The sequence below is a fragment of the Apteryx rowi genome, unplaced genomic scaffold, assembly GCF_003343035.1.
Source record: "Apteryx rowi isolate R43461 unplaced genomic scaffold, aptRow1 scaffold_126, whole genome shotgun sequence".
In the NCBI taxonomy this organism is placed as follows: Eukaryota; Metazoa; Chordata; class Aves; order Apterygiformes; family Apterygidae; genus Apteryx; species Apteryx rowi.
In genome coordinates, this window is record NW_020447486.1 from 92,296 (window position 1) to 104,577 (window position 12,282).

Consider the following 12,282-nt stretch of genomic DNA (forward strand, 5'->3'; position numbering starts at 1 on the left):
TCCACAATGCAAGAAAAGCTTAGGGAATTGCAACACTGTGCATACCCTGGAAGCCGCTTTGGCTGCACAGAGCACTGTGGCGCTGTTGGAGCCTGAAAGCAGGGCAGCTGTGGCTGCAGCACGGCTCCTGCTCAGACCTGGTGTAACGTTTCTGGCTCCAGCGCTAGCCCAAGTGTCTGTACATTCTTATCAGCAAGCCTTGCAGGTAGCGTTACGTGTTTGTGCACTTGAAATAGAAATATTCCTTAACTCTGAACCTTCCTGGCCTCTCTGTTCATACTCCAGTCTGTCTTGGTGGCTGATGTACTATATAGATTGATATACCTCCTGGCTGTAACCTTTCTGGCTATATAAATCCATGCCTGCAAAGACTTGCAACCTTGGGAATTAGGAAAAAAAGACAATTAGAGAAAATTCATGATGCTGCAAATGTACAAGTGAGTCTGTAATCACATGTTATCCCCACACGTTAGCTAATGATTGGGTTGTTCTGAGATACAAACATAACCAAAGTCCTATATTTGAATACCAGGACCTTTACTGAGATTTGACTCAAAGTTGAGTTTGGCGGCTCACACTTTGAGAAAGCTCTAGGAGAAACAGAGGCAATCTTTAAAACCACAGATGGAGCAAGACACTGGGATATAAGACAGACAGAGCTAGACAGGCTAGACAGTTGGAGTTAGCACCTGACTGTGATTCTCCTGGAATTTTTAGAGGCATCTTTAGCATAGAGCCTAAATTTTTTGGATTATTGATCAGTTTTAACTCTCAGTTCTTGCAGACTATCATATGTTTAGCTGAAAGCGCTAGAAGCCCATGCTTTGTAGATTTTTCTGGCCTCTCATACCACACTTCATTTCTGAGACAGAACATGCTCTGTGGAAAGACTTGTGGTGAGGAAAAGATTTTGCAATGTCAGCAGTACCCAAACGGGGGCTGAGGTGGAGCTCTGGATGAGTAACGTGAGGTTTGGTGCCAGCAGGTCTGAATATCTCAGAGTAAAGCTGCGATTGCATTCTGGTGTTTGGGTGAAGATCTGGCCTACCAAGCATGCTGTGGCCACCCTGTTTTTCCCTCACCAAAAAGGAGTACAGCTCCTCTCCCTTGCCATGGGGTGGTGACCTGCTGCAAAGGGAAGGGTTACCTCTCTGCTCTCACACCATCCAACTGGACCAATGGCAAATGGGCCCCCTGATTTTTATGGGTTTGCTTCCCAGGTGGCTTCCCTATATTTAGTCGACACATCTGGGCAGCCTCTGACTATTCAAAACTCTTCCCCTTTCCCACAAAACAGATACTGCTTGCTCACCATCAAACACACACACTAGCAATGCTGTCTGCTATGAAATGCAGTAACAAGGGTTTAAATCAATGTAATGTAGGTCCCCAAATGCCATCCATGCCTGTGTGAGAGGGCTGTTCAAGTTGCCTGTAAAGCACCTGCGTCTCTCCTGCTTGTCTCCAGCAGAAACTCCTGCTCTTTCAGGAGGTGCTGACTTGGCTACGTCACTCCGTGAGAGGCAGCTGAATTCTGCCTATTGTGCAGCAAAGGGCTGTACAGCTGGATTTCAGGGAGATATTTTGATCTTGTGGTAGTAAAATGCGCCAGTGAGAAAGATGTGTGATCGGTGTGCTGTTGTTTTGAGCTGGAGGAGAAAATGGCAAGAAGCCTGCATTAATTAATATTAAAACACTTTTGGCAGATGCTGACTCCTTCACAAAGTACCTGTTGCTAGAGGGCATGAAAATGTGCCTGTTTGGGTAGATAGGCAAGGTGCAGAGATAGTACCAGGAAGCAGGACTTAAGCAGAGACCATGCAGAAAGCAGCATGATGTCCTTGGGTGAAGAATCACTTAACAGGAAGCAGCTACGTCCATGAACTATCTCTCCCTTTTCACTTGGACAGTGAAATCTACTGGTGTTAGAGGAAAAATAGCTGGCCTGTTCTAGCCAGGAAATTGCTACTGTGAGTGCTTTTGACCGCCAGAGAGCTCTGGGGGTTGGAGAGGGAAGAAATATCCCAGTATATGTAAATGGCAATGCGTATCTACTGTGTTTCAGTGGTAAGTCTCAGTGTGCTCTGTAGAGGGAGCCTGTATGGTTATTTCCATTTTTCTGTGGGGAACACAGAGTTCAGATATCTGAGGCACAGGGAGGGGAGGGAGGGGAGGCATTACAGGAAGTCTGCATTAACTATAACTCTCTTTAGGGGCACGAGGTCTCAATAAACTAAAACAGAGCTACCTGCAATTCATTGCCTCGATTTTGTGATTGTTCTTTGAGTGTAAGAGCAAGTCCTGTACAGAGATGGGGATTTTTTTCCTGTTCCCCCCTTTCCAGCAGTTTTACCTGCACTAATGTTTCCAAGAAAAAAATGCAGGGTACCAGTACAGCTGGGAAAAGAAATAACCCCCCAGGCTCTCAGGTTAGTATTCACCCRCCAGGAGCCTCTGCCTCAGTCAAATTCTTGTGGACAAATTCAATCATGTTTTCATCAATCATGGATTTCAGGGGAAAATGAAATATCTCTTCAGCTTTTCTCACTACAAATCTTTGGTTTCCCCACCACCACCCTAAAAAACCCTCCAGCACTGAACACAATAGATTCTTAAAACTAAATTGATGCCTTTAGCATTACTGGAATACAAATAAAGAAAATTTCAACACAACATTAAAAATATGTCACCTTCACTGTGGCATTGTAGGGGAACTGACATGAATTCTTATTTTGTTTGCCCATGGAAGGGAACTGTCATTTTCATTGCTAAAATATTTTTTCATTGGATGGAAATAATTACGAATGGAACAAAACAAAATGTTTTGATTAAATACAGGGCTGGACTTGTTTTTCTTCCAGTAAATGTTTGATGTTTTCAATTCTCTTCCCCCTCTCCTGGGGATAATATAATGGACAGTTATAGATCACCTTTCATCTCAAAAGATCCCAGATTGTGTCAGAATCACTTCCTTTGTCACTGAAATATTGCTACCCATGGGGCACTTCATTTAACAATTTAGCYCAGCAGAATACCATAGTGAAAGTTGGTCATCTTCCACAGAGCAGGTTAGTTTTCAGGAGGCTGACTCCAGTTTGCAATTTGTGCCAATCTGGGGTTAGCATTTACACTGTCAGATCTGGCTACCCCGTGATGGAGGTATGGAAACCATCTGTTGGCTGTACCCCCAAGAGGGTGCTGGGAACAGCTGCAGTGAAATTAAGTCCCACCTACTTTGATTTGGGGTCTCCTGCATAGGACTAAAGTGGTAAAAAAGCCTTTGGGGAAATGGCAGGAGGATTTTTTGCAGGACTTGCTGGGCATATGAGGATAATGCAGAGATAACTCTCCTTTATCATCATGATCCATTTCTTTCAGATGGGAGTGTTTTGAGGCCTCTGAAGGATCATGGCAAGGACATTGGTGGACTTGTGGTGTGCTCTGCACACTGCCTCTTTGTTTTGGTTGAAGACATGACACTTTGCCTTGGATCAACTCTGCAAATAACGATGGAGCAAGAAAAAATTTGTTCGTGCAGATACAAACACTTTCCTCATTCCTCCTGCTTTTCTCCAAAGTTTGATGTGATCATTTCATGCAACTGTCACTTCCCTGGGATATGAGCGGTTGCCAGAACCCCCTCTGGCTGCTGTCAGTCTGGTTCAAGACAACTTTGCCAGAGTGGCCCAAACAGACAAGAGTGCTGTCTACACAGATACAGCATTATATCTCTAACGTTGTCAGAGAGAAGAATCATGTTTCCCCCACCCCTGCCCTCTGGGTAAGAAAAGGCAAACATATCATAAAGGTACTGTAATAAGTCTGCTAGAGATGTCTTTGCAGCCTCTTTCTCCTCCCCAAATTGGAATGTGCCTAAGCTCCTTCTGGTCTGCTTATTTCTTTTTTTCTGGCAGCCCTGGGGGAAGGCACCTAATACCTTTTAGCAAACATTATTTATGGACTCAGAATGCCAGGAACGTGTCTTTACAAATAGTTTGTACAATATGTCCTGAGCCCTTCTGTCTGGCACCTAATTATGTTAGTCCACAATGCTCAAATTTCTTTGGCTTTTTGCTGTAAGCCAGGTTTACTGGTCCTGGGTCATTTGCATGTGAGCAGAGTTCCATAATGACCCATGGTGTGTGCTTGTATGGTGTGCACTGTAGCCTCACAATTGTTTGCAGTTCCTGGTGATTCCTGCTGAGGTCCTAGGACCAGTGTTTAGTGCTTTAGGAAAAGAGAAAGGTCAGTGCTAGCCCCATAGTACCAGTGTTACTTTGCACAGCACCGTGGGATGCTACAGGCCTGCTCCATGGAGAGGGAACTTGCTCGATCTGCACTGGAGCATCTCTCACCCAGCACTGCTCCCTTYTGCGAGGTCAGCGTTAATTTGATGCATCCATAGGTCCTTGTGGGAGCTCTGTTTATATAGCCAATGCTGAGGTTAAAGAGGGGCAGTTGTAGATACACCTTTTATCAAAACCATCTAAAAACCTTCCCCCAGATGAAAACCACTGACTTTGTAAGCATCTCTGCCTAGTCAGGATCAAGATAGGAGCATAAAATCTTCTGAGAGAAGCTTGGTGAGTTCTGTTTATTCTCTCACCTAAAAGACAGTGGGAAAGGCTGCACTTTCATACTTGCATGTTGCGTCCCATTCCCTGTGAATTTGGAATGCTTTGTAATTATGTAGCTCTTGGTCTCAATGTAACAGCATTAAAGGAAATACCTCTCACTCCCAGTCAAGGGTTTGAGGCAAAGTGAACAACAGTGTATCCAGYTGAAACCATAGGGCAGGAAGTGATCTAAGATGGAATTTGGTCTGCAAATGTCACTGAAAATATTAAAATCTCTTTTGTTCAGTGAGTGCTATCTGAACCTTAATGACTGCAAGTGCATTAAAATTCCATATGTACATTTAAATCTCAAGACAGTATCTCCATCAGCACAGGACCTGTAGCTTATTCTGTGTTGTTTCCACCTGCAGATATTATTGTAATGCTTTGTGTGACTTGGAGCTAAGAAGGAAGAGCATCACTAAGCTGCTACCTATCATGGCTTGTCTTCTGCTCATCCCTTTACGTTGACTAATTCATTCTTGGGCTGGGCAGTGTGACGGGATGACAGCAGCTTTCATGAACAGCAGACTCTGGAGGTGCAGACCCCTCTGTAGGGTCTCACCTATGGCCATTCCTGAGCCACTAAACCCCTTGGTTTGTTTTCAAGGAAAGCTCTAGTATGGTGTTTTCTGTATGCTGGCAGAGAGGATGGGACTTGCTGACTTCAGATGAGATACCAAAGCATGCATAGGGGACTCTACTATAAACAATCTGTTAAAATTCATTTTAAAAAGGGAAAGAAATGAGGGGAGGAAAAACAAAATACCCAGAGATGCTGACTTGCCCTCTATGGTCATCCTCCCTCGCTGGTGATTAATCATCTCCCCCTTTGAGCCCAACAGACCAGCTACCACATTCCTCACTTTCTTTTTTGTTAGCAAGAAATTTGCTTTTTGGCATGCCTTTTGTAGGATTCAAAGTGCCTTTGTGCTGTGGTGAGCGTGAGGGAARGGAGTTTCACTTCTCAGAAGATGTGCTAAAAGCATATATTATGGGTTGGGTTCTCCACCCCACCCAGGGGTGGGGGAGAGGAGCTGCAGGGAGCCAGTTGTGGCTACCTGATCCCATACCTCTGGCACCTGGTAGACTTAAGGGGCTGGAGACTCTGGATCTGTATATATTCCAGGCTGTGGCTGGAGATCAACGTACTTTTGCAGGGTGCAAGTCCCTTCTGAGACATCAAAAAACTGAGTGGGGAGGGAATCAGAAGAAATGGCATTTGCAATGAGGTAGTAACTTCCCTTTACTGTCTGCATACTTGTGTGGGTCCTGCCTATATTACAAAACATAAATTAAGTACATTCATAAGTACAGCTACTGGTAAACCATGTACAATGTAGATTTCCTAGTCTAAGCCTGGTAAAGAAAGTGTTAACTATGCCCTAGGGAAAGGTTCTCCATGGCACCAAAAGGTTCCTTTCCACCATGCTTGTGGTGTGGGTCCTCCAAGGGAGTGATGTGGATAGAAATATGGTCCTCTGTACTGCTGGGGTTAAACCATGGTCTTGCTAAAGCCTCAGCGTTTCCTGGTGTTACCAATGCACACCAGAGGTGTTTGGAAGGACAATTAAACAGGCAAAGAAAGTTTTTCTCGTGATAAAGCTTGTATGTTAGCCCACTTCTGGAGAAGTTACAAAAAGACAAAACTGATTATCTCATGCAAACCAGCTGTCCCACAGTCTGGCTGAATCACAGTGATCAAAAGCCACAGCAGAAGGACCTGATTTACTACCCATAGACAGGGTTTTGTGGACACTGTGGGGCTTGGAATGCACTCACAACATAAATTGAGAGTAAATATATGTCTGTAAATACATATCTTCTAGGTGGCTGTAAATATGTGGCTATAAATATGTGTATCCTCTCTCTGTGCTCTCAAAACAAGATGACCTGCATGTTTAGAGAATCTATTTTACAGATGTTTGTGTTCCCCTTTGCCTGCCAGCATGAATTTCACAAAAGTTTTCCTTTAGCATGACTTAGAGGTCAAYGCCTCATGTGACGGCTCAAAAATGTAATCATTCCTGGTCAGAGTTGATTCTGACTATGAGGGAGAAGCAGAGGGTTGATGTGTTCAAATGCAGGACCCTTTCTGAACCTGCACTTCTGTGGGTTGCTGTGCACCAAGTGAGAAGTTGCTTCAGCTCCAGTTGCTCAGCTTTTACAGATCCCTTAGAAATAGTCTGTGAAGTCCCAGCAGCCAGTAGATCACAGGCTGCACATCCGTCAGTCAGCAACCTCCAGGCTTCACTGGCCCATGGACAAGAGCACTAGGCAAGTAGCAAGCTGCAGCACAGCATGATTTCTGTGCTCTCCCTCTCTGCTTCACTCTTCAGGTTTTCATTTCCCTTGGCCACAAGCAAAGAGGTGGTTTAGGGGCCATGCCTCTGTCCCCCAGAGTTGGCTGCCTTTCGGTATTTGGAACCACCCTGCCTTCCTGGGATGACTGGAAACGAAGCTGTAAACTCTGATCCTAGTTTGTATCCACGTCAAGCAATAGCAGCCTGTGGTTCTGGAGCAGAAGGTTTTCAGGGTGGTTCTGTTTCTCGCACCGTCGTGCATGGAACTGGTGCCTGCCTGAATGCACAGCTACAAATCACTGCAAAGAAGCAGGCAGTTAGAGTCAGAGAAACTAGGAGAGGATGTTGTTACAGTTACCTGAACGTAACTCAGAAAACTCATTGCTGACAGAATTTATGCTTGAAAGGTTTGTACCAGGTGGTGAGGTGGATAAAACTGTCATTTCTTAGCAGCTGTTGTATTCTTAGTTACAAGGAAAAAGTGGTGTAACATTCAGACCTAATCACAGTGAAAAAATACAAGCAATACTTCAAGCACAATATGAATAAAAGGTTTGTATTCAAACACCAGGCTAAAAGCCCACTGCAACGATCAGGCTAATGTGAATTTTTTGCCACTTTTACAGCAGCTTCTTAAGGAAGGATCCTGGCCCTCAAGAGAACTGCTTACCTGCTTAAGCATAACAACCCACCATCAATTCCTTCCCCTGACAGCCTTAATCCTGCTCTGGCTTGTCTGGGCTGTGTGCTTCAGCAGGAGCTGGAAAACTGGAAACACCGGGCGCTAAAAAGCCTTGGGATACTGCTGTACAGAATGGTGGGCGGTGTTACTTAGATGTCTTTGTAAATAAACAAATATGGCTGATGAAAGCTAGGTGGCCAGAGAGGTTTCTGCCTCTCTCTACACACCCCACCCTTTTCTTGGCAGTTATGGGGATTTCAGATTACTTAAAATGCCAGGTTGGAAATGGGTGGCTCAGCAGCTGCTTCACATGTGGTTCAGCTCCTGCTGATGGAGACATCACAGATCTGGAGGAAGGCTGCATCATTGCAGCATGATATTCTTGTTATTTGGTGGGGTGTTTCAGTCCAGCTACCAGCAGATGCCATTCCTTGTACCCTGGAGCTCCCACCACCAGCTCAGAAGGGAACGTGTTTACCAACACAGAGCAGCAGGCACGCAAGCATGCTCCTGCTTCACTGGTTAATACATCTTACCCCATATATTTCAAGCCTACAAGCTACATACTTAAACTCAAAGGCAAAAGCAGTTTCTTGGAGACTGTGCGGCCATCTAGCGTTACTAATATACAGCATGCTTCAGAACCTCTCCCTCAATCCTAGTCCACTTCCATAAATACCAGTTAACTGCTGAGACCCAGATCACTTTAGAGCTTTTTCCTACACATCTCCCAACTGGATGCTTAACTCTGAATTACAGGAGATTTAAACTTGCTAAGCCATTGATTTTGATAATCTCTCAGAAATTTGTGGCCACCTGAGAAGATTGTACTTAGAAGATTGTACTTAGGGACTAAGAAGATCATCCTGCTACCATATTTCACCTAGCCACAGCAAGTGTGGGTTGCTACTGTCAGGAAGAGCATCCAGGATGCCTGTGGTCTCTGCTACTATATTTTAGCAGAGTGTCATTGATTCCCAGTCAAAAAAAAGAGAAGAAAGAAAAAAGCTTAATTTAGATTTGGAGATTAGTGAGCAAACAAAAGGGATGCCATTGCTAACAGCCACTGTAGAGGCTCTATAGTGCTTTGCAGACTTTCTGATTTGTTCAGAAACAGGAAAGCTGTACATACTGTGAATGAATAAGACAAGGGAGAAATAGCCTGAATCTGTATTTCTCACTTTTCTCCTCAAGAGCAAAACAGCTTATTTCAAAGTCCCAGCTTTCTCGTTGATCATTCAGCAGGTGGGGCAATTAGTACAAGGTACTGCTCTTACAGTTTGGAATAAATTAGTTAGAAAACCTGTGTAGGCAAGGAGCATGATGAAATGACACACATTCTTGTGTTGCATACCAGAGCAACAAGTAAATTTCAAAGGTGACAAGCCAGGCTTACTGCGACTTAGCAGCAGCCACTTGGCCAACCTGAGAACAGAACTGTCTTTGTTTACAATCCTCGTTTTTCTAACTCTTATCTGCTCTCTTTCACTGTAATTTCCCCCTGCCCCCTCTATGCCACTAGGTTCATCTTTCTCTGCACCTTGCATTATATTGTTTAAATGTCCAGGTGTGTTATGAAGGACTTTCATCTTCTGAAACAGAAGGTAATAGACTAGGGACTTTCTGCACCACAATAACAAGTCACTGACTACTGAGATAAAAGAAAACACCTCTGGACAGAAGCTGCACATCACAAGCTCCTTGCTTGGGCTAAACAGTGAATGGAAATTTATGCCATGAGGACACACCATTTTCTGGATCCTGCTATGCTCGTGAAGGTGCTACCAGCTCTGCCTGTTCAACATTTTTTGCTGATGGAAATAGCTGTATTCTTAGCCTCTAACTGATCTACCCAATGAACGGTTTACATAAACACTCCCTTATTCCCCTTGTTAGCTCAGACCATTAATATAAAATATTGAATTCTCAGTCTCAGGAGTTGCAGAGGAGCAGTGACAAGCAGCACTTACTGATTGTACAGTAATAGCTGGCTCTGGAGGAGGATGTTTGTCGACACTGCCTTGCTCAYGTGTGCTAAGCCAGAATAAGTGCACTTGTCTGCAAGTCTGGACATAAATCTTTTGCATTCTCCCCTTGTAAATGTCCATCTGTGGCATGTAAAAAACATACTGAGGAATGTATCCAACAGGCTCCAGCTGCAACTGATTGATCTTGTAGCACTTACTTGGGACAGTTTTTGAGAGGTGTGCTTTGCAAAGACTCCTTCACTGCATCAAGTGCTGTGGGAATTGGGTATCTGAACAGCACCAAAGAGATATCTAATTAATTACCATGTTGTTATTTATTTCTGCTCACTTTACAGACTAATGGGGAAAAATATTCCAGCCCTAAATAACATCTAACTGAGCACACAAACATCCTGCATACAAGGGCAGCTAACAGGGCCGCTCTCCTGCTGCAGTTCGTAGCAGGGATTGTGGCAGCGATTCCTAGGCCGGGGTGGATGATGCCATGATGGTGCTGGGAGGGAGGATGGGGGGTTGCTACATGACAGCACACGTCTCTCTGTTGGGGAAATAGACAGCAATCAGGACACTGGGCAGCACAAGTAGAGGGGAAGACAAGGAGCTGTGGTCCCGCTATCCACCAGGAAATCCCCTCCTGCCCTGAGCAACTTACAGACAAGGTGCTGGGCAGAGAAGGAAATAGCCAAAACAAAGTTGTCTGATTTAAGGTGATAAAATCTGATTTGTGTCTCACAAGTCTAAAACTGGTTTTAATGATATTAGAAAACATTGTGTACAGATATAGGAGTGAGATGGAATATTTGTATTCTTCTGTGTATCTTACTGAGACACTTACTTCCTTTGTATTAGATATATAAGTTGTGCTCCTTGCAATTTCTGAGCAGGACAGATCTTACAGCTTTTTTAAAACAAGCAGAGGTATTAACATTTCTATCCCAGCCAAAACATTTGCATTTCATTTTTCCAAGTGCCCCTGAAGGTCTAGTTACACCTTCTTCCTTGCTTCCTGCCTAGAACTGGTGCTGGGAGTTACTGAAACCACCATCATATTCCAGCTCGGATGTTGGCTGCCTTTCAGTTGTAGTCTAAGTGATTACTCGGTGTCATTTGGGAAGCACTTTGGGATCTTACAGAATGAAAGATGTCTGACAAAATAAAAGGTTTGTTTCTTTATTCATTGTGATGCCTTGAGAACAGCTGAAAATGAAACAGAAGACAGACTTGCAAAAGCTGCATTCAGTTGCCACAGCGCCAATAAAATATCCATATTAGGAGGTCAGTAATGTTCTTCCTCAATAACATTCCCTCACATAGATGCACAACCATCTCATGTTAGCCTCCAAACTATGTCTTGCAAAACAGAATCACTTTTCCATAAACCACATTACAAGATCCAGAATCAGCCTCTAAGGCTTTGGGAATGAGAAKAATGCCAACCACCTCAGTTATTACAAGACTTGTTTGTCCTTCTGCTGCTTCTTTCCTCCCCCTCCTCTCTTCCCAGGTCTCTTTTTAGAGCCAGGAGCTCTGGTCCCCATGTGTGCAGAGAGAATTTAAAATAGCAATCCATTTGACAGTCAGGTGCGAGAAATAACCAGCACAGCATTTTTTATGGATGTGAGGTGAGGAGATAAGCCCAAATGTGTTTTGACAGCTTGTGTTATTTCGATCAAGCTAAAGTGTTTGTGTTCTGAACACTAGAAATATTTACTTTAATGTAGACTATGTTTTGGGAAAGCAAGCTTTTCCATCAGCTGAGGGAAGTATAGCTGTCATTTGGCTTTTAAGTGTTTCTCTGCCCTCTTGCGGCACAATCAGAAGCATTCAAGTACATATTCAGGTTCTTGCACTAACGGAGATAATCAATCAGCCTTGCATACGTCCGCACTCTCTATGCAGAGCCATGGCACCAGCACCACTCCCGGCGGCAGAGGCACGCAGGGTAACGAAGCTCGCACAGAGTTTTGGGCTGCTGTGCCCGGCCAGAGGCTGCCGCTGGTGCAGGCCTTTCAGAGTGAGCTTTACACAGCGGGGAGAGGCACAAGGTTCAGCTGAAAGGGGGAGCGCAAACGGAGGCAGCTGCTTGAGCCCCGTCGCTGTGAAACTCTGAACAGCCTCGCAAACGCGACCCAGCCGCAGCAAAGGGCAGCAGGGGGTGCCGGGGGGGCCTGAGGCCACCGCAGGCCACCTGCCTCCCTGCGGTGCACCTGCACGGTAGGGGGGCAGAGACGCCTCCTGGAAGCGGTCAGAAAGAGAGCATTTGGCTGGGGCAGAGAGCCAGGGCCTTGTAAGGCCATGGGGGGCCGGGGCTGCGGCGCCCGCCCTGCGGGCTCACTGCGGCGCCTGTGGAGACCCCGCGTGGGACTGCAAGCGGGGCTAATAGGCCTCAGACCAGTTGGCTTCGACGCCGGGCCTGGAGTTCGGCCGCGACCCGCCCAACCGCAACGGCCGTGGCCGCCCACCCAGCGGCGCCAACACCGCCCCGCGCGGGTAATGGCGCCGCGGTGCCCGGATGCGAGGCGCCGCCTGCCAGGAGCCAAGATGGCTGCCGGAGGGTGCCCCGAAGGGGGCGGGGCAGCGGCGGGGCGATCTCGCGAGAGCGCCGCCCTCTCTCGCGTGGCTCGGGCAGCGCGCGGTTTTTGGTCTCGCGAGGCGAGCGGGCGGGCAGCGCGCGGCGGCGGCGGCGCAGCGCG